The sequence below is a fragment of the Thalassophryne amazonica genome, chromosome 16 (assembly GCF_902500255.1).
Source record: "Thalassophryne amazonica chromosome 16, fThaAma1.1, whole genome shotgun sequence".
NCBI lineage: Eukaryota > Metazoa > Chordata > Actinopteri > Batrachoidiformes > Batrachoididae > Thalassophryne > Thalassophryne amazonica.
In genome coordinates, this window is record NC_047118.1 from 20,682,324 (window position 1) to 20,701,924 (window position 19,601).

Sequence of the window (19,601 nt, forward strand, 5' to 3'; positions counted from 1 at the left end):
ATGAATGTGAGGTCGGACCAGATGCGGAACTGCAGCAGAGGCTGCTCGGTGCTGATGAGAGTGCGCGCTGCCTGGCGACGAGGAGAGAAACTGATCCGCTCCGTGCGTCAGGACGCACAACCGCAGATGGCCTGTGCGCACTGTCCCGAACCCGACGGCTCCTTTCAACCCATAGATCGCAAATTTCTTCTGTCGAAAACCAATATTATTTATTTATAGGCTGCGTGTGGACGATCGACGCTCCAGCCGGACAATGTGAGCCGTCCCGTGCGCACATATTCGTCACGCTGGTTTGACGGACGCGGTCTTTTTTTCTTCTTCTTCTTCTTCTTCTTTTGCGGCAGTGGCGCATTTTCTCGCGTGCATCGGACGGACACTTTTTGTTGATTTTCCAACACGCACTCTCACATTCGAGCTCTCAAGATGTCATCGCTGATATTTATTTTGTTGCGCCACCGGGCGCGTTTTCGTGGTTATTTGCTCCGTGCGTGAGGATTTCCCACATCACGCGTATTATTTTTTTTAAGTCCAGCGGATGTTTTTTTTTTTTTTTTTTTGTCCTAGTTCCTATTTTGTTGCCCGTTGTGAGAGAACAAGCTATTAATTTTTAATTCTTATGCATCCACACGAAGACGCGGGACGAGAGAGGAGAGAACGAGTGATAACCGGAGGAGGAGAGGAGAGAGGAAGGAATGAATGAAACCCACTGAGCAGTCAAGGAAAAGGACGTTAGAGAAATTAAGGTAAGAACAAAAGGCAATTTATATTTCATATTTTATATTATTGATCTCCGGGCTTCCTGCGTGAGGCGTTCAGGCGCATCTGGTTTTTGTTTGGACATCTTTTACTTTGACAGATCGTGTTTCTGCGTCCACGGGAGTCATTTTAAAATACGTGTAGGATGCTCTAAATTAGTGCTCCCGTTTGTGGGCCTATGTGGCCTGCACAGTAAGAGATGTTGACAGCTTTAATTAGCACAGGGAGGAAAACAAAAAGGAAAAAAAAAGTGTTTTGCAGGGCTGTAAGAGTAAAATGTGTTTTTAGATGGGTTTAAATGGAGAGGTGACGCTTAAATCGTGAATGAGTGAACAAACTGTTTCAAAAAAGAGCTGTTTGGATCATGCATTTCTTAATTTCACCCTAACATAGAAAATGTTGAGTGACCTCTCCAACATATTAGTCATCTATGGTTAAATCCTAACTTTGATTCTTTCAGGTTGGCTTTGGAACCTTAAATGAGAGTGGTGACATTAAACTTTATCTCAGAATGTATTAATGGGGACATCCTGTTGGGCTGCTGTGTTTAAAAAAAAAAAGGTGGCACTAGACTAAAGCATAAAAAACAATCAATGTTTTATTCCCAAGTCAAAAGGCACAAACGTCTTCACTCATGTCCAGCTTTAATCAAATGAGCCTTTTTTTTTTTTGCTCTGTGGATCCTGTAATGGAAAAATTTCTAAAGCTCTTGTGTTTTGCTGAGATATTCTCCAATTTAATAACAACAGCATCCCCCAAAATGTACCAGCTGTCTGCAAGAAATGAAAGATTTTGTCTTTGTGTGCTCCAAAACCTGAAAAAGCTTGCAAGAGGGGAAAAAAATTCCAGAAAGCTTATTTTCTGCTGTAAGCCTTCATTTCATTGTGCTTGTCCTGCCAATTCTTGGGGGGGTGAAAATTGGCGTCACTGCTCTTCTGAAGAGGCTGAATGAAATTCAAATTCTTCAGGTGGTAAAACAGCAATATTGCAACTGTCTGATTGTGTTATCTGGGCATTCAAGAAGCCAGACTTGGAATTGGTTTACTGCCAAATGCTCCCTGGGAAGACAGAAGGATTTATTTCCCCCTTGTCTGTGTGTCACATCACCATCAGAAAAATTATTCTCGCCTTTCAGTAGGTGAATAATAGTCATACATTAGCATGGCATTAATGCTCATCAGACCTTTAATACATCACTAATCACAATTAGATTTAGTTCAGTGTGGATTCAGCAGCTTTTTGGAAGACTGTGGGTGAACACTGTGTGTGTGTGTGTGTGTGTGTGTGTGCTGCTGTGCACACATGCAAATGGAAATTGAAGCATACACAACTTTCATGACTGATTTTACAGAATGAATTCTGAACCCTTTACATTTTTTTACTCCTCTGTACTTTAACATGCATGTAATCGTGCATGCATGCAAAAGTCATTTTCATCAAGGTGAATGTTTTCTTTACTTTTTTTCTACTATACTATATGTTTTTTTTTTTTCATTTTTCTTCTACTATACTGCAGAATGCATGCTCTCTGACAGTTGTATGACTATAATATTCCAAAATAAGTGTAAAGATAGAAGCAAGATCTCAGTTGGAAAAAAAAACCCTAAAATAAATAAATAAATAAAATCTGCAATATTTAACATACTCAGGGTATTTTACTGTACTAAATTTATGTTTCTTAAAACAATGTGAGACTGCCACTCACAGGATTGTCAAAACAGATAGTGACAGATTTTGGAGATGTGGAATTATGTGGAACTGTTGCAGTTTTTTTTTTTTCTCCAGCATGACAACTAATGAAAACATCTGACACACGTCGGATACAGTAAAGGATTTTTGATTGTGACATGTGAACTTTGGCTTTAATCTACAAATGACACCGACATGATTTTCCCATGAAAGATGGCGAGAAATGAAAATACAGTTTGGTTTTCTGCAGGTTGCACAGTGAGCTGTCAGTCTTTCAGGTGACACACAGTGTGCACTTTGTATTGCAAATATTTCTATTACAATGCACAATCAATCACACACTTTTTTTTAGTTCATAATCTTTTTAATTTTATCAGTCTTCCCTTGTCTCACACATCAGTGCATGCTTCACTAATCTGTAACCGACAGCAAAGGGGTTTATGCAGAAAATGAAAATAATCAAACACTCTCAGTCAGGTGTAACAATACAAAATGTGGAGCTGTTAAATATCCCACAGATAAAAATAAATTAATATGAATCAACATAGTCATATGTTCAACTTCAGGCTCATTGTTTTCCCTCATTTACTCCACTAATCTGGTCTGTTTTTAACATTTCAAACCAAATTATGACAATTTCTTAGCGCAACATCAAAATCATTGTGCACAAATTAGGAAGCAATCTCAGATGTTCGTAAATGAAAATATTTTTTGCAGACATCATGGTTGTCAGATGAGCGATGTACGGAATCATGATGAAAAATAACCCATGATATCCTTTTAGACCTACAAGCTCTCAAATTGCAAGTTCCAGCTCATCTTCTCAAGATCAGTTGGAACAGCGGGAAACAGAATTTGAATAATTACAGTACACTGAATCATCATAATTCTGAAGACTTGCTGCAATTTTTTTTTCCCCAAGCTGAGGTGCTCTGACCTGTTTTCAAAAATGTCTTTTTGACCTACCACTCAGAATTATCTTGATAGCTGGCCCATTGGTTTTGACCTTTATGACAATTTCTGAGCAGCACTTGCTGATTTACTATTACATATTTACTGACATTTATAGAAAAGTAGACATATGTGTGTGTCAGTACCATTATATTGCAAATGGCTGGAAATTTTAAAATGTCTGCTGTTGCTTCATTGCCGTGGAGCAGAACGGTGGCGCTGTGCAGCCTTCTCCTGCTCAGGCTGAGGGTATCTCCTGATGGATGCGGCTGTGTTGGGATGGATGTGTTTCTGATGTCATAAGGTGCTGCCACACTCTTGTGTACTACTTGTGCGTCAGGAGCAGGTCATCTTTTATACCTTTTTCAGTTATGCCTGTTATGTCTCTGTAGGGCAGTTTTTCACTGGACTGACCCAGAAACTATTTATTGTGCAATGTGAGGTAACTTTTACTCCCCAACCTCTCTGCCAAACTCTGTGGTTGGCACCAGCCTGATGAGATTTGTCCTGGCAGGAAAGCCGTTATGATAAAAATGTTATTTCCACTTGCGGTACAACATTAAACCAACACAATTGTCGAAGGAAATCGATTTAACTAGTTGTTTTTGGCCTAATTACCGCAATCACCTTTATATTTTTAAAGGCTATTTGTTGTGTTGGCTGTTAAATGTTCCCATTTCTGTGGACATCATGAAGTAGAAAGAGTGGAATAAGGATAAATAGAAGAAAGCCAAACCAACCAGCATCAAGGTGATGGGCAGCGTGCATCCATTTTGAAGCTCTGTGAACATGCAGCAGCCTGGAACTATAGGCTCCCGTCTCCGCGTTCGTTGTGCTAAAGTCACCGCTACATCTGGAGGAAGGGTCAGACTGGAGGCGCAGGCTTTGCTGAGCCAATCTTACAGGAACCCGACCGCATGCTAATTCAATTCAGAGTGCTGCCAGCCATGAGCACGTGTAGGCACCGGTGCGGCGAAAATGAACAGGAGCAACAACAGCGCACGAACAGAAAAGATCGATAAGGACTCTTTTTCATAAATGGAGTGGGTGTTAAATTAGCTGGATGGCCCCATGTAGCAACACATTGGATTGAGTGCCTGGTGTATCTGGGTTGTGTCTATCGACTGAGAGATGACTTGGTGTACACGAGTGAAAAGACTCAGTGACACTCAATCAATGCCACCAATCAGCCTCACCGGCAATTCACTTGGTTTTTTACACAGATTTGTCAGGGGGAAGCGGACTCTGAATTGGTGTTTAAAGATCGTGTTGTATGATATTTTAGCTGCTGCTGCCAGTAATGGCCATCTGTGATTGCCCTTTTGAGTCTGCCTGATTTTACGATTCGTGCTGTTAGAAGCGACGCTGAATACAGTCATCAGTTTTCATGCTTTTAACAGCATTTTAAATCCCTGTGGTAAGATAAAGTTTCCAAGGCACTTGAGAGTAATTATCACAAACCACACAAATTGGTGCAATCCTATGGTGCAAAATTGACTACATTACAAGCCACCACTGAAGAAGAACACTGGAGTGGTTGTATGGTTTTGATTGTGGTGTGAAAATGTTCTCAACATGCAAAACCATTTCCTTTCTGCATATTCAGCTGTGATTAACTCATGAACTCTTGAAAGTAAGTATATTGAATTTCTGACATGTTACTGAAGCACAGGCTTGAGAGGGTGGGGTGGGGGTGGGGGGTGATGGGGTTAGGGTGGTTAATTCCACTGGGATGAAAGGTCCAATCCATCCAGCCTATCCCAGCAGTCACTGGGCGAGAGGCAGTGTTCACCCTGGACATGCCACCAGTCTGTAACAGGATGCGTTTCCAATCATTTTTTGGTAAAATTTCATTTGGCTCAAACTTGGGATCTCTGAGTAATTTAAGTTCAGAATTTGCTCTCTTGTCTCAATAGTGGGTCAGTTTTGTTGTTTGTGCCCAGTGACACGGTAGCACTTCAGCTTCTGGCAGAGTTTCATTATTGCCCATAGACACTTGTATCTTGCCAAAAATGTCACCAAATTTAAGACTGCGGATCCAACAGCTCCAGACATATGACCCATCATTCACAGAGACACACATACATGGTGTGTCTACAACATATTTAGTTACAATTTTAAATTCTTGCATTCTTTGAGGGAAGGTTTGGAATTAGTATTTGAGGAATTTGTCCAAATATCCACTTTGCTCTGTGAATATTCCTCTTAAAATTTGCTTCCTCACTTGCTACCATTTACAAAGTGCGCAGAATAATAATGTCTTACTTTTCCTCTGCCACAAAAATGTAAGATCACGTTCAGTTTTTGATAGGTTTGTGAATGCCCATGTTCTGCGCTTCACCTAGCACGACCAAGCGCGCGAGTGCCTCTTTGCCAATGACCCCAGCAAATGGAAAAAGCCAAGGGGACGTGTGTGTCACTTCGCTGTGCGGATAGATGGGTATTTTCGGAAATGGTGATGAATCAGTTGCCTGTCTGTAGGATTGCAAACCAGGATTCAACGGTTTCTGTCATGTGGTAGAGGTGCGACGGGCAGTGTCAACGCATGCTGTCTCAGCAACATTATCCAAAAACACTTCACATTTCCTCCGTCTTCATAAAGGCTTCGTAAAGGTTTATTGCAAGCTCCTATTGTGGAAGAATCTTCTGCTTTAAAATTTTTGACAGGCTAACTATCTTAATGACACGTCACTGCCTCTCACTGTATGACTTGACTTGCCATGACTTCCTATGTGGACGTTCAGCCACAAGGCAACCAGATTTGCCAAACACCATTAATTAAAAGAAGAAGACAGCCATTTTCTTTCTGAAATATGGTCAAAATGCTACTTTGTTGTCAAATTATTTCCTCCTTTTGAATCTTGTACAAATGTTAATTTTCATGTGCAGGAAACTAAAATTGAATGGCATTAGTTGCCTGTTGGTTGAATGAATGGGGCAAACACAACCTGCAAATCTGGAACATCTGCCATATTAGTGTAGGCTCATTTGTCATGAAATAAAAAAATGTGTGTTTTTTCTTTTGTTTTGTTTTTTAAAGTAAAAACTCATCTGATTCTGTTTGAATATGATTTAAACATTAAAAAAATAGGGTGCCATTTTTTTTAACATTCTAATGTCCTGAAATTCAAGATGGCTTCCATGATACATAAATGGCATAAACTGACATTACAGTTGATATAAATCCCATTCCAGTAATTGTTTTCGGCATCTATTCCTTGTAAAACTGTATGTAGAGATTCCTACATGAATAACACCTTCCCTGTGACTATAAATGTTTTTATTTTGTGAAATTTCAGAGAGACTGCCATCCTGAACTATACATGGTGGGCCCAAAATCGATGTTTGAATGCAGTTGCTGGACACCATTTTTCCACATTAGGTTAAGGTTTAAACATTTGGTGTATATACTGTATGTATACAAAGATATATTTTCTTTGTATCTGCAGGAAGCAAGTGCCCACAGCAACTATAATATTCCTTAGAGTCCATATATTAACCAACCATGGCAGATCGAGTCGTCATCTCACATGAAGTCAAAAACTGTGGATTTTGGACTTTGCTTTATTTGTCAGCTGAGCAGCAAACAAATAAAATTATCAAATGTTCAAGAGACATTTGGATGCCATCTTGAAATTAGGCATGTAAATAATACCTTTAGCCTAAGTTTGATGATTCCATTAGTTTCCTTGTGTCACAAAACCTATATTTAGATATTTTGTTTATTATTTTGTTTTTTATTTTAATTATATCTTGTGCATTAGTAAAGATATTGCATTACTGCTAAACGGAGGACATTTTGGACGCCATCTTGGATTTCGGACACTTAGAATGTGAAGAAAAAAATGGCACCTGATTTTTTTTAAAGCTTATGATATCTCCTTTCAAAATCAAGTGAGTTTTTGATTTTAACAAAAAATAAAATAAAATTTTAAAAAAGTAAAATAAAACCCAAAACATGAAATTAGAAATGATCCTACACTGTACTGGATACACCCACAGAGTAAACACAATGTAAAACTCAACACAAAAATGAAAGATTTTTATATACTTTCATGAGATTATTTTAAAATGTTTCCTATCATTGTTTCAGTAGAAAGGAAAGGTTTTTGGTAAACAGAGCAGCAACACTTTTGTTCTGCTCTGTTTACCACAAACCAAAGGTGTTTCCAACATAAATTACTGAGTTGTAACATCACATGAAAACACTTTATATTGTGCACTCTTCATTTTGTTTTTTAATTAAATTAGGTTAAATTTGTTGTGAATATGGTGATTAAGCAGTTACTATAATTTAGCTTTTGTGGTTGGAGTTTAAGGTAAACTGTTAGCGCTTAGTAGCGTTGTATGCTAAAGGTGTGCCAGTTTTGTGAGATTACGTTTTAGCTTTTCCATCAAAACAAAGAAGAAGGTAACTAATACCACTGAATACACAGTTAATGTATGCTGAAAAGTGAACAAGAATAACTTCGTTTTCGTGAATTTACTGTTTTGGCTGAAATCTCCAGTGAAACCAAAACATGCAGAAATGGTAAATGGACTGCATTTATGTAGTGCTTTTCCATCTGCATCAGATGCTCAAAGTGCTTTACAATAATGCCTAACATTCACCCCGATGTCAGGGTTCTGCCACACAAGGTGCAAACTACACACTGGGAGCAACTAGGGGATTAAGGACCTTGCCCAAGTGGCACTTAGTGAATTTCCGGTCAGGCTGGGATTTGAATAAAGGATCCTCTGGTCTCGAGCCCAACAGCTTAACCACTAGACCATTACCTCTCCTAGATAGAAATGAAAACACAAAAACCCCATCTCTCCCCTGGAAGGGTTTATCAGCTCATTTCAGGTAAATGCTAGTCCTTGGTTAATCATTTCATGCCCAACCTGTCCACCACAAAAAGGAAGCACATACAGATGAAAGGAAACAGGAATCAATTGACCTAATAGCTTGTCCAATCAATCCTTATGTTTTTCTGATGATTTGACAGAGAGGTGCTGACCAGAGAGGTGGATGAGCCTCGCTAATTGGCTCGGCCGGAGCCGGCCGAGTTGTCGATCTTCCTCACACATGACGCTCTCACTCTGCCGGCGTCGATACTGACACCTTTTGTCCTTATTACGGCAAGATAAAGCGGCGCAAACACACTCTTCACCTGCGGCAGCACATCTCCATTGTTCCTTCACTACGCCTCTGCCAATTCTTGATTTTCCACCACTGACCCCCTCACGCTCAGTGAGTAATACAGGCGATACTTGACAGTGTCTAAGCTATCAATGCGATCGGTCAGGCAGCAGAAACAGGAGAGACGTGTGTGTGTGAGTGTGTATAAACAGAAACCGTGCTTGTGTCTGGGTTCGACTGTCTGCACCTTACAAGCGGCGGTGTTCACCTGAGACTCACCTGAGTCATTCCTCGGAGAACAGCTGTGGTGAGTTAGTATTTGTGTCAGCCATACTCCCATCGGATTACCGTGTTGAGCTGGTGGTGTGTGCAGTGTGAAGACATACACCCAAACAACACAGGAACGCAAGAAGATGTTTGGCTGCCTGTTTACTGAGATGGGAGGTGGATGGGAGTAGGAGGAGAATTGAGACAGAACAAGAGGTGAAGGAGGAGGAGGAGGAGGGTGTTCATGGAGCTCCTAGAGAGAGAGAGATGTGAAAGGGCACTTATATTCGCACACAGCTGCAGAAACACCGACAGCATAATATATACAGTAGGCAGATGCCAGATGAGACAGTGAGGAGGAGGAGGTGCACAGCGGTGAAAAAGTCCATAAGCACCTAAAGCAACACATTTAGGGAGTTAGGGAGGGAGGCAGGGGGAGAGAGAAAGCAAGAGAGAGCATCCAGAGTGGATTAATTAAGGATTATAATTATGCTGGGACTATGCATGCCTCACCTGAGACTACCTTGTGCCGCTCCTCTCCAGTCCTCTTGCCCTCATGCTCCTTTGCACATATGGACGGAAATACAGCCCACATTCGCAGTATCATACAGTCTCCTCTCTGACACAACAGTGAAAAAACAGAACTGTGTGTGAAATGCTTCCCTGCTCTTCTTTTTCATTGAGCTGCAGCAGGGAGGTCTCCAAACATCAGGATTTGTGTTTGCATTGTTAAATCGAAACAATTGTCCATTCAGCTTATGTTGATTGCGACTTGAGTAATGCTGATTTGAATCTTGCACATTTGGGTGAAGAACTTCATCAACAAAGATGGTTACTATACTAGAATTATAATGTGATTTAATCTATTTTGCATGCTAATAATGCTATTAATTCCCCTCCCGGGGTAATGATGAGGCATTTAGCAGGCTGACATCAATAAATAGGTGGCTGGTGCAATTGTATAGACAGCAAGGCTTTAGTTTTATTGATTACTGGCCTTCGTTCTGGGGCCGCCGTGGCTTGCTGATGCTGGACAGCCTTCACCCGACTGGGGAAGATGCCATCTTGTGTGTGAACATAGATAGAGCTCTATAGGGAGGGTAACCTGCAAGACCCTGGAAGGCTTATGACAAATGTGAGTGTGGCTTAGCAGGGAAATTAGTGCAGAAAATCCACTATGGTGATAGTGCAGTTTATCTGCCAGGGAGGGAAATTCAACAACTTGAGACTGTGGCCTGTTTCCATAAACGTGTCCATAAAAATCATAGAGAGATATGCTTTGCAAGCTTAATACCCATTACTACATTGGATGATGTTGAACTTGAGGATGGCCCATTGGCTGTTCCAGCAAGATCAAAGATTTCATCTCTGCTACCTACAACTCATGTGGAATGTCTCAAACCTAAACTTACTTCCATGCATCTTAAATATGCTGCTCTGGAACCACCCTTAAAAAAACAGTCCAACCATCAACCTCACTGAGGTCCTTAGTTTTTGTCTCATTAACATAAGGTCACTGTCCTCAAAATCATTGTTGATTAATGATCTAATTATGGATCATCACTTAGATATGATTGGGTTATATGAAACCTGGCTTAAACAGTTGTCCTCCCCTTAAAAGAGGCCTGGCAACCAGCACACACATTTAGTCACGTCCATCATGATGCGAAGCAAGGTGGGGTGTTGCTCTGATTGATAAATCTAGGTCTAGCTTATTAGCTGTTGGGGGTCACAAATATAGCTCGTTTGAACATCTGATTCTCTGCTCTGCCCATAATGTTACATATTGCCAAGGTCAGAAGAATAAAAATCAGCAGTATTATTTAGTCACTGTATATAGGCCCCCTGGCCCATACTCTGAATTCTTAGATGAATTTGGTGCGTTCATCTCTAACTTGTTAACTAGTGCAGATAACATTCTGATTATTGGTGACTTTAACCGCTTAACGCCCGAATTTATATAGCTGTATATAAAAAAAATGTTTTGTGTGTGTTTTTGCCTTTAAGTAGATGGTAAATAATGTTGAGATTATTAATTTCACTTTTGTACAAAAACTAGATAGTAATATTGGGTGTTCTGGTAATGACTTTATGTTATAATGTTATAATAATAATGATGGTATGTTGCAAATTTGCGACAACGGGCATACAGGTCAATTTGGTAAATTGCATATTTGAGTCAGAGATTGTAGCATATATGCGACGATGGGTGTTAAGGGGTTAACATTCTTATAAATAAGCCTTCTGGTCCCCTCTGCAAATCATTTATGGAAATTGTGGATGCATTAAGACTTCACCAGTGCATTCAGGACTCAACACACATTAGTAGAAATACACTGGATTTGGTTCTTGCACATGGTATTGCTGTCACAAATACTGACATCATGCCTCTTGCATTGGTGGTCTCTGATCACTCACTTATTAGGTTTAAAGTTTCACTGCCATGTTTAGTGGAACAACAACATTATTTATCACTGTGGCGACGTAACAACTCCTCAACTACGACTGAGCTTGAAGGTAGACTGCCTGATAGCTTCACATTTGGCAAATGCCCAATCAGTAGACAGTGTTGTGGTTAGTTTAAACTCAGTCACCTTGGTTCAATGATCACTTTCATGACCTCAAGCATAACGCTAGAGGTCTAGAATGAAAATGGCATAGTTCAAAATTAGAAGTATTCCACCTCACATGGCGTGATGCTATCTTAGACTATAAGCATGCACTACTGGCTACAAAGTGAACCTATTACTCTGATTTGATCAACAAAAACAAGCATAACTCAAAGTTCTTGTTTGACATGGTGGCAACACTTATTCATGGACAACCATCTGTAGTTCGCTCTCCTTTTACAACACAAGATATCCTGGATTACTTTGAGAAGAAAATAGAACACATTAGGTTAAACATATCCCAGCATGCCTTAACCCAGCCACTGCACCCTGCTATTGAGGTGGGTGCCATTACTGAGGTATTACCTAGATTTACAGGATTTTATAGTATCTCACTAGGCGTGCTGACGGAACTTGTAATGTCTACAAAAAGCACAACCTGCTTATTTGATCCTATACCAACAAAACTGTTTAAGGATCTGTGGCCCACTCTTGAGCCAAGTGTGCTGGAAATTATTCATCTCTCATTAACTTCTGGATCTGTTCCTATATGTTTCAAATCTGCAGTGATTAAACCATCACTTAAGAAATCTAATCTTGACCCCAGTGTATTGAAAAACTATAGGCCGATATCAAATCTATCATTTTGCTCTAAAATTCTGGAAAAAGTGGTTTCACGGCAACGTGGACTACATTACTGAGACTAATCTTTTTGAGCCACTGCAGTCTGATTTTAGAAAATATCATTCCACAGAGACGGCTCGCACTAAAGTGGTGAATAATCCTCTGCTTGCATTGGATTCAGACACCACTATGGTTCTGGTGCTGTTAGATCTCAGTGCTGCGTTTGATGCTGTGGATCATCATATTCTACTCGATCGGCTGGAGAATCATTTTGGGATTACTGGGAGTGCCCTTGCATGGCTGACGTCATACTTGACCAGTCATTCTCACTGTGTTTTGTACAGTAACACTACCTCTAACCTTAGTGACATGAAATTTGGGGTTCCACAGTGGTCCATCTTAGGCCCCCTGCTTTTCTCCCTTTACATAGCACCCCTCAGGCACATATTGCGGCATTTTGGGATTACCTTTCACTGCTATGGTGATGACTCTGTTATACATGCAGATAACATGTATAAATTCTCGTACCCACTCCCTCTTCCTCATCGAGGAGAAGGAACAGCAGTTGGAGACCCTTCTCAACTTGAAGGTGTCATGGTTCACATTTTGGTGTTAAGTAGATCTTACTGTCAATTTCTGGCAACAGATCGTTCACTTATGTGGTAAAACAACAACAACAACAAAAAACACCAGATACCCAATCAGGGCATGATATAGTGTATAATCAGTGGTAAGAGTGACACTGCAGAATGTACTGACCATTCAGGAAAATTTTCAACATGTTCAAAAAAATCAACACGTTGTGACACATCATAATCTACAACAGTGAATATTCAGATGTGTACACGGAGGTAGTATGCTTCTTTTACTTTAATTTTACACATGGCTTTTGTCAGGCTCCTGGGTTGTGGGGTGGTTTTTGTGTCCTGTCTATCTCTTTTTCTATCTTTCTGCTTGGGTTTACTCTGTCCTGTTGTTTCTTGCCTTTTTCTCTTGGTTCTTGGTCCTTCTGTCTGGCCATGCCCCGGTTCTGGGAGTTTCTCAACACACCTGTTCTGAGTTGCAGTTAATCACTTGGGTGCTTTATAAGCGTCACGGTTTGACTCTGTTCTTCACCAGTTTGATGCACCTTGTGCCTTCTTACCAGCTCAGTATTTGTATTCCTGCCTTGCTTTGTTTGCCTCATCGGTTTTTGACGACTACCTGCTTGTATTTTGACCACGCTCTTTGCCTGATGTTTTTGATCCTGTTGCTTTGTTTGGACTGCCTATCTATGTACTGACCCCAGCCTGTTCTTCCAGTAAATGTTGTTTCACCAATGAGCTGTACGTCTGCGTTTTGCATTTACGTCCCTTCGAGCCTGTTAGCTTTGATTTGAAATTTTGTACTGCATCTTGAAATAAATCATTTCTGCTTGAATGTAGATTTGATTGCACAATCATTTTGATGCCAGGGTAAAATTACAGGGTGAAATTAAAATACGATGCACATTGTTTTCTGTTTTGGAGCAGAGCGATTTCATTGACCAGAGCAGGCAGCTGCATGCAGCGGTCAGTGTGTGTGCACTTTGGTGCATTCATGCACTCACTGTTCACTGAGTCTTTCAATCTCCTCTGGAAATATAATATACATTTGTACTCCTATGAAAGGCATCCTGCACTATTTAGCAGAAGACCATTTTCAGATGTTAACAGATACATTTGAGCTTTGCAGTAACATACTGTTCCAACCACAGACAGTTGTGTATAGACTGCACACAGTACTGTGAGCATGCCCGGTAGCTCTAGTGTCACTGGGCTGCATTCATTGTCCTTTGTAATTCGTAGCAACCTGGTGTATAATTGTGTATAATGCTATGACAGTCAACTTTAAACTGCTGTGGTGGACAGTCAGGCCTGATTACCTAATTTTTGGTATGTGGGCATCAATCAGGGCTAGAAATCAGTGAAGGGAGGCTGCCCTTAGTTTTCTGATCCTTCATTTTCTATTCCTCCTTGTGTTGTCTCTTACGTGTTCTATTTTTAGTTTTTATCTTGTGGTTTGCCTCCTTGTGATATATTCTCTGTATTACTGTTCTCCTTGTGCCATTGGCTTTACTTCCTGGGCACTCATGTCTCCGTTTTTACATAGATAACCACATCCCGGTTAATTGAGTTATGCACTATGTAACCATCACAGTTCTTTCACACATGTGCCAGATTGTCTGTCTGGTTTGAATACATGATTCCTGCAGTTATTTCTAGTGTTTGAGCTCCAGTTGCCAACCTCTGCTGCCTTCTGTTTCTTCCTAGTTTATCCTAGGAAGACTGGAGGTTGGATTTGGAGGGCTCTCTGTTGGGACTGTTTACACAGAGACTGCTACCTGCTGCTTTGGACTTGAACTAACAGTCTTTTTCAAGACTTTTTTACTTTTTTTACTTTTTAATTTTTTTAAACTTTTTACTGTGCTCCAACGCCTAAGGAAGACCTCTAACGGTCGAAACATCGCGACGGAGCACTTTTATCAGCTAACTTTCATTAGCGTTGGCAGGCTAACTAGCTTGCTAAGGCTTTCGTTTTTATTTTTATTTTTTTTTTTATTTTATTTTAGCACCGTTGTCGTGTGTTGCCTGTGCTGCTTCATGGCCTGTTTGGTGCCTTGATTGGGGCACTCCTTCTGCTGAATCACCTCTGGATTATTTGCACATTATTCACTTTGTGTGTTTTTGGGAATCCGCTAGCTTAGCATAGCTACTAGCTCTTAGCCGATTTAGCATGGCGGCTTCTCCTGTCTCTCCCGCACTTTTCTGCTCTGGGTGTGAAATGTTTAGTTATTCCTCGGCCTCCTTTAGCAGTAACGGTACTTGTAATAAGTGCAGCTTATTCGTAGCTTTGGAGGCCAGGCTGGGCGAAGTGGAGGCTCGGCTCCGCACCGTGGAAAATTCTACAGCTAGCCAGGCCCCTGTAGTCGGTGCGGACCAAGGTAGCTTAGCCGCCGTTAGTTCCCCCCTGGCAGATCCCGTGCAGTCGTGAAAGCAGGCTGATTGGGTGACTGTGAGGAGGAAGCGTAGCCCTAAACAGAAGCCCCGTGTACACCGTCAACCCGTTCACATCTCTAACCGTTTTTCCCCACTCGACGACACACCCGCCGAGGATCAAACTCTGGTTATTGGCGACTCTGTGTTGAGAAATGTGAAGTTAGCGACACCAGCAACCATTGTCAATTGTCTTCCGGGGGCCAGAGCAGGCGACATCGAAGGACATTTGAAATTGCTGGCTAAGGCTAAGCGTAAATTTGGTAAGATTGTAATTCACGTTGGCAGTAATGACACTCGGTTACGCCAATCGGAGGTCACTAAAATTAACATTAAATCGGTGTGTAACTTTGCAAAAACAATGTCGGACTCTGTTGTTTTCTCTGGGCCCCTCCCCAATCAGACCGGGAGTGACATGTTTAGCCGCATGTTCTCCTTGAATTGCTGGCTGTCTGAGTGGTGTCCCAAAAAATGAGGTGGGCTTCATTGATAATTGGCAAAGCTTCTGGGGAAAACCTGGTCTTGTTAGGAGAGACGGCATCCATCCCACTTTAGAGGGAGCAGCTCTCATTTCTAGAAATCTGGCCAATTTTTTTGGATCCTCCAAACTGTGACTGTCTAGCGTTGGGACCAGGAGGCAGAGCTGTGGTCTTATACACCTCTCTGCAGCTTCTCTCCCCCTGCCATCCCCTTATTACCCCATCCCCGTAGAGACGGTGCCTGCTCCCAGACCACCAATAACTAGCAAAAATCTATTTAAGCATAAAAATTCAAAAAGAAAAAATAATATAGCACCTTCAATTGCACCACAGACTAAAACAGTTAAATGTGGTCTATTAAACATTAGGTCTCTTTCTTCTAAGTCCCTGTTGGTAAATGATATAATAATTGATCAACGTATTGATTTATTCTGCCTAACAGAAACTTGGTTACAGCAGGATGAATATGTTAGTTTAAATGAGTCAACACCCCCGAGTCACACTAACTGTCAGAATGCTCGTAGCACGGGCCGGGGCGGAGGATTAGCAGCAATCTTCCATTCCAGCTTATTAATTAATCAAAAACCTAGACAGAGCTTTAATTCATTTGAAAGCTTGTCTCTTAGTCTTGTCCATCCAAATTGGAAGTCCCAAAAACCAGTTTTATTTGTTATTATCTATCGTCCACCTGGTTGTTACTGTGAGTTTCTCTGTGAATTTTCAGACCTTTTGTCTGACTTAGTGCTTAGCTCAGATAAGATAATTATAGTGGGCGATTTTAACATCCACACAGATGCTGAGAATGACAGCCTCAACACTGCATTTAATCTATTATTAGACTCTATCGGCTTTGCTCAAAAAGTAAATGAGTCCACCCACCACTTTAATCATATTTTGGATCTTGTTCTGACTTATGGTATGGAAATAGAGGACTTAACAGTATTCCCTGAAAACTCCCTTCTGTCTGATCATTTTTTAATAACATTTACATTTACCCTGATGGACTACCCTGCAGTGGGGAATAAGTTTCATTACACTAGAAGTCTTTCAGAAAGCGCTGTAACTAGGTTTAAGGATATGATTCCTTCTTTATGTTCTCTAATGTCATATACCAACACAGAGCAGAGTAGCTACCTAAACTCTGTAAGGGAGATAGAGTATCTCGTCAATAGTTTTACATCCTCATTGAAGACAACTTTGGATGCTGTAGCTCCTCTGAAAAAGAGAGCTTTAAATCAGAAGTGTCTGACTCCGTGGTATAACTCACAAACTCGTAGCTTAAAGCAGATAACCCGTAAGTTGGAGAGGAAATGGCGTCTCACTAATTTAGAAGATCTTCACTTAGCCTGGAAAAATAGTTTGTTGCTCTATAAGAAAGTCCTCCGTGAAGCTAGGACATCTTTCTACTCATCACTAATTGAAGAAAATAAGAACAACCCCAGGTTTCTTTTCAGCACTGTAGCCAGGCTGACAAAGAGTCAGAGCTCTATTGAGCTGAGTATTCCATTAACTTTAACTAGTGATGACTTCATGACTTTCTTTGCTAACAAAATTTTGACTATTAGAGAAAAAATTACTCATAACCATCCCAAAGATGTATCGTTATCTTTGGCTGCTTTCAGTGATGCCGGTATTTGGTTAGACTCTTTCTCTCCGATTGTTCTGTCTGAGTTATTTTCATTAGTTACTTCATCCAAACCATCAACATGCTTATTAGACCCCATTCCTGCCAGGCTGCTCAAGGAAGTCCTACCATTATTTAATGCTTCAATCTTAAATATGATCAATCTATCTTTGTTAGTTGGTTATGTACCACAGGCCTTTAAGGTGGCAGTAATTAAACCATTACTTGAAAGCCATCACTTGACCCAGCTATCTTAGCTAATTATAGGCCAATCTCCAACCTTCCTTTTCTCTCAAAGATTCTTGAGAGGGTAGTTGTAAAACAGCTAACTGATCACCTGCAGAGGAATGGTCTATTTGAAGAGTTTCAGTCAGGTTTTAGAATTCATCATAGTACAGAAACAGCATTAGTGAAGGTTACAAATGATCTTCTTATGGCTTCGGACAGTGGACTTATCTCTGTGCTTGTTCTGTTGGACCTCAGTGCTGCTTTTGATACTGTTGACCATAAAATTTTATTACAGAGATTAGAGCATGTCATAGGTATTAAAGGCACTGCGCTGCGGTGGTTTGAATCATATTTGTCTAATAGATTACAGTTTGTTCATGTAAATGGGGAATCTTCTTCACAGACTAAAGTTAATTATGGAGTTCCACAAGGTTCTGTGCTAGGACCAATTTTATTCATTTTATACATGCTTCCCTTGGGCAGTATTATTAGACGGTATTGCTTAAATTTTCATTGTTACGCAGATGATACCCAGCTTTATCTATCCATGAAGCCAGAGGATACACACCAATTAGCTAAACTGCAGGATTGTCTTACAGACATAAAGACATGGATGACCTCTAATTTCCTGCTTTTAAACTCAGATAAAACTGAAGTTATTGTACTTGGCCCCACAAATCTTAGAAGCATGGTGTCTAACCAGATCGTTACTCTGGATGGCATTTCCCTGATCTCTAGTAATACTGTGAGAAATCTTGGAGTTATTTTTGATCAGGATATGTCATTCAAAGCGCATATTAAACAAATATGTAGGACTGCCTTTTTGCATTTACGCAATATCTCTAAAATCAGAAAGGTCTTGTCTCAGAGTGATGCTGAAAAACTAATTCATGCATTTATTTCCTCTAGGCTGGACTATTGTAATTCATTATTATCAGGTTGTCCTAAAAGTTCCCTAAAAAGCCTTCAGTTGGTTCAGAATGCTGCAGCTAGAGTACTGACGGGGACTAGCAGGAGAGAGCATATCTCACCCGTGTTGGCCTCTCTTCATTGGCTTCCTGTTAATTCTAGAATAGAATTTAAAATTCTTCTTCTTACTTATAAGGTTTTGAATAATCAGGTCCCATCCTATCTTAGGGACCTCGTAGTACCATATTACCCCATTAGAGCGCTTCGCTCTCAGACTGCGGGCTTACTTGTAGTTCCTAGGGTTTGTAAGAGTAGAATGGGAGGCAGAGCCTTCAGCTTTCAGGCTCCTCTCCTGTGGAACCAGCTCCCAATTCAGATCAGGGAGACAGATACCCTCTCTACTTTTAAGATTAGGCTTAAAACTTTCCTTTTCGCTAAGGCTTATAGTTAGGGCTGGATCAGGTGACCCTGGACCATCCCTTGATTATGTTGCTTTGGCGTAGACTGTGGGGGGGTTCCCATGATGCACTGTTTCTTTCTTTTTTGCTCCGTATGCATCACTCTGCATTTAATTATTAGTGATTGATCTCTGCCCCCCTTCTCGGCATGTCTTTTTCCTGGTTCTTTCCCTCAGCCCCAACCAGTCTCAGCAGAAGACTGCCCCTCCCTGAGCCTGGTTCTGCTGGAGGTTTCTTCCTGTTAAAAGGGAGTTTTTCCTTCCCACTGTGGCCAAGTGCTTGCTCATAGGGGGTCGTTTTGACCGTTGGGGTTTTTCATGGTTATTGTATGGCCTTGCCTTGCAATACGGAGCGCCTTGGGGCAACTGTTTGTTGTGATTTGGCGCTATATAAGAAAAAAGTTGATTGATTGATTGATCCTGCCATGTATTGAACATCCTGTGTGGTATGTTTGAAACCTGTTTACTGACCCTTTGCTAATGATTTTGGATTCTACTTTTGCTACTGTCCTCATGGACACTGATGTCTTTTGATAATTAGATGTGTTCTGAACCTGTGCCTGAGTTACTGATGATGTCTTTGTTTCCACACGGACACCATTATCAGACAGCCTGATTCTGCCAGTTGCTGTAACAGCTCTTGTTTCACCAGCTGCAAATGAAGGCTCTTTGAACTTTTTATTCAGTGTTGTTTTCCGCTCAGGGATCTCCAGTTATGTTATAACCATGACAGAAGTATACTCCATCTTGGAGATGGCTGAATTGTTTTGATTTTTCTTGGTAAGAGGCCATTTTAGCCTTTGCATATGGTCTCTTTTAGGAGAAGAATTCTTTGAAAGCTGCTGCTGTCCGACGTTGAATGCACAACGTTA

The 19,601-nt window shown here is 40.8% G+C and overlaps 1 protein-coding gene across 6 annotated transcripts in view; it reads left to right on the forward strand.

Moving 5' to 3' along the window:
• The first annotated feature begins 395 nt into the window (after nt 1-395).
• Nucleotides 396-19,601, forward strand: part of adgrl1a (adhesion G protein-coupled receptor L1a) — a 381,665-nt gene continuing 362,459 nt past the window's right edge. For all 6 annotated transcript variants that reach the window (XM_034190600.1, XM_034190603.1, XM_034190604.1 and 3 more), the window contains exon 1: nt 396-743. The gene's annotated coding sequence lies outside the window, so the exon portion shown is untranslated. The remainder of the gene's footprint in view (nt 744-19,601) is intronic.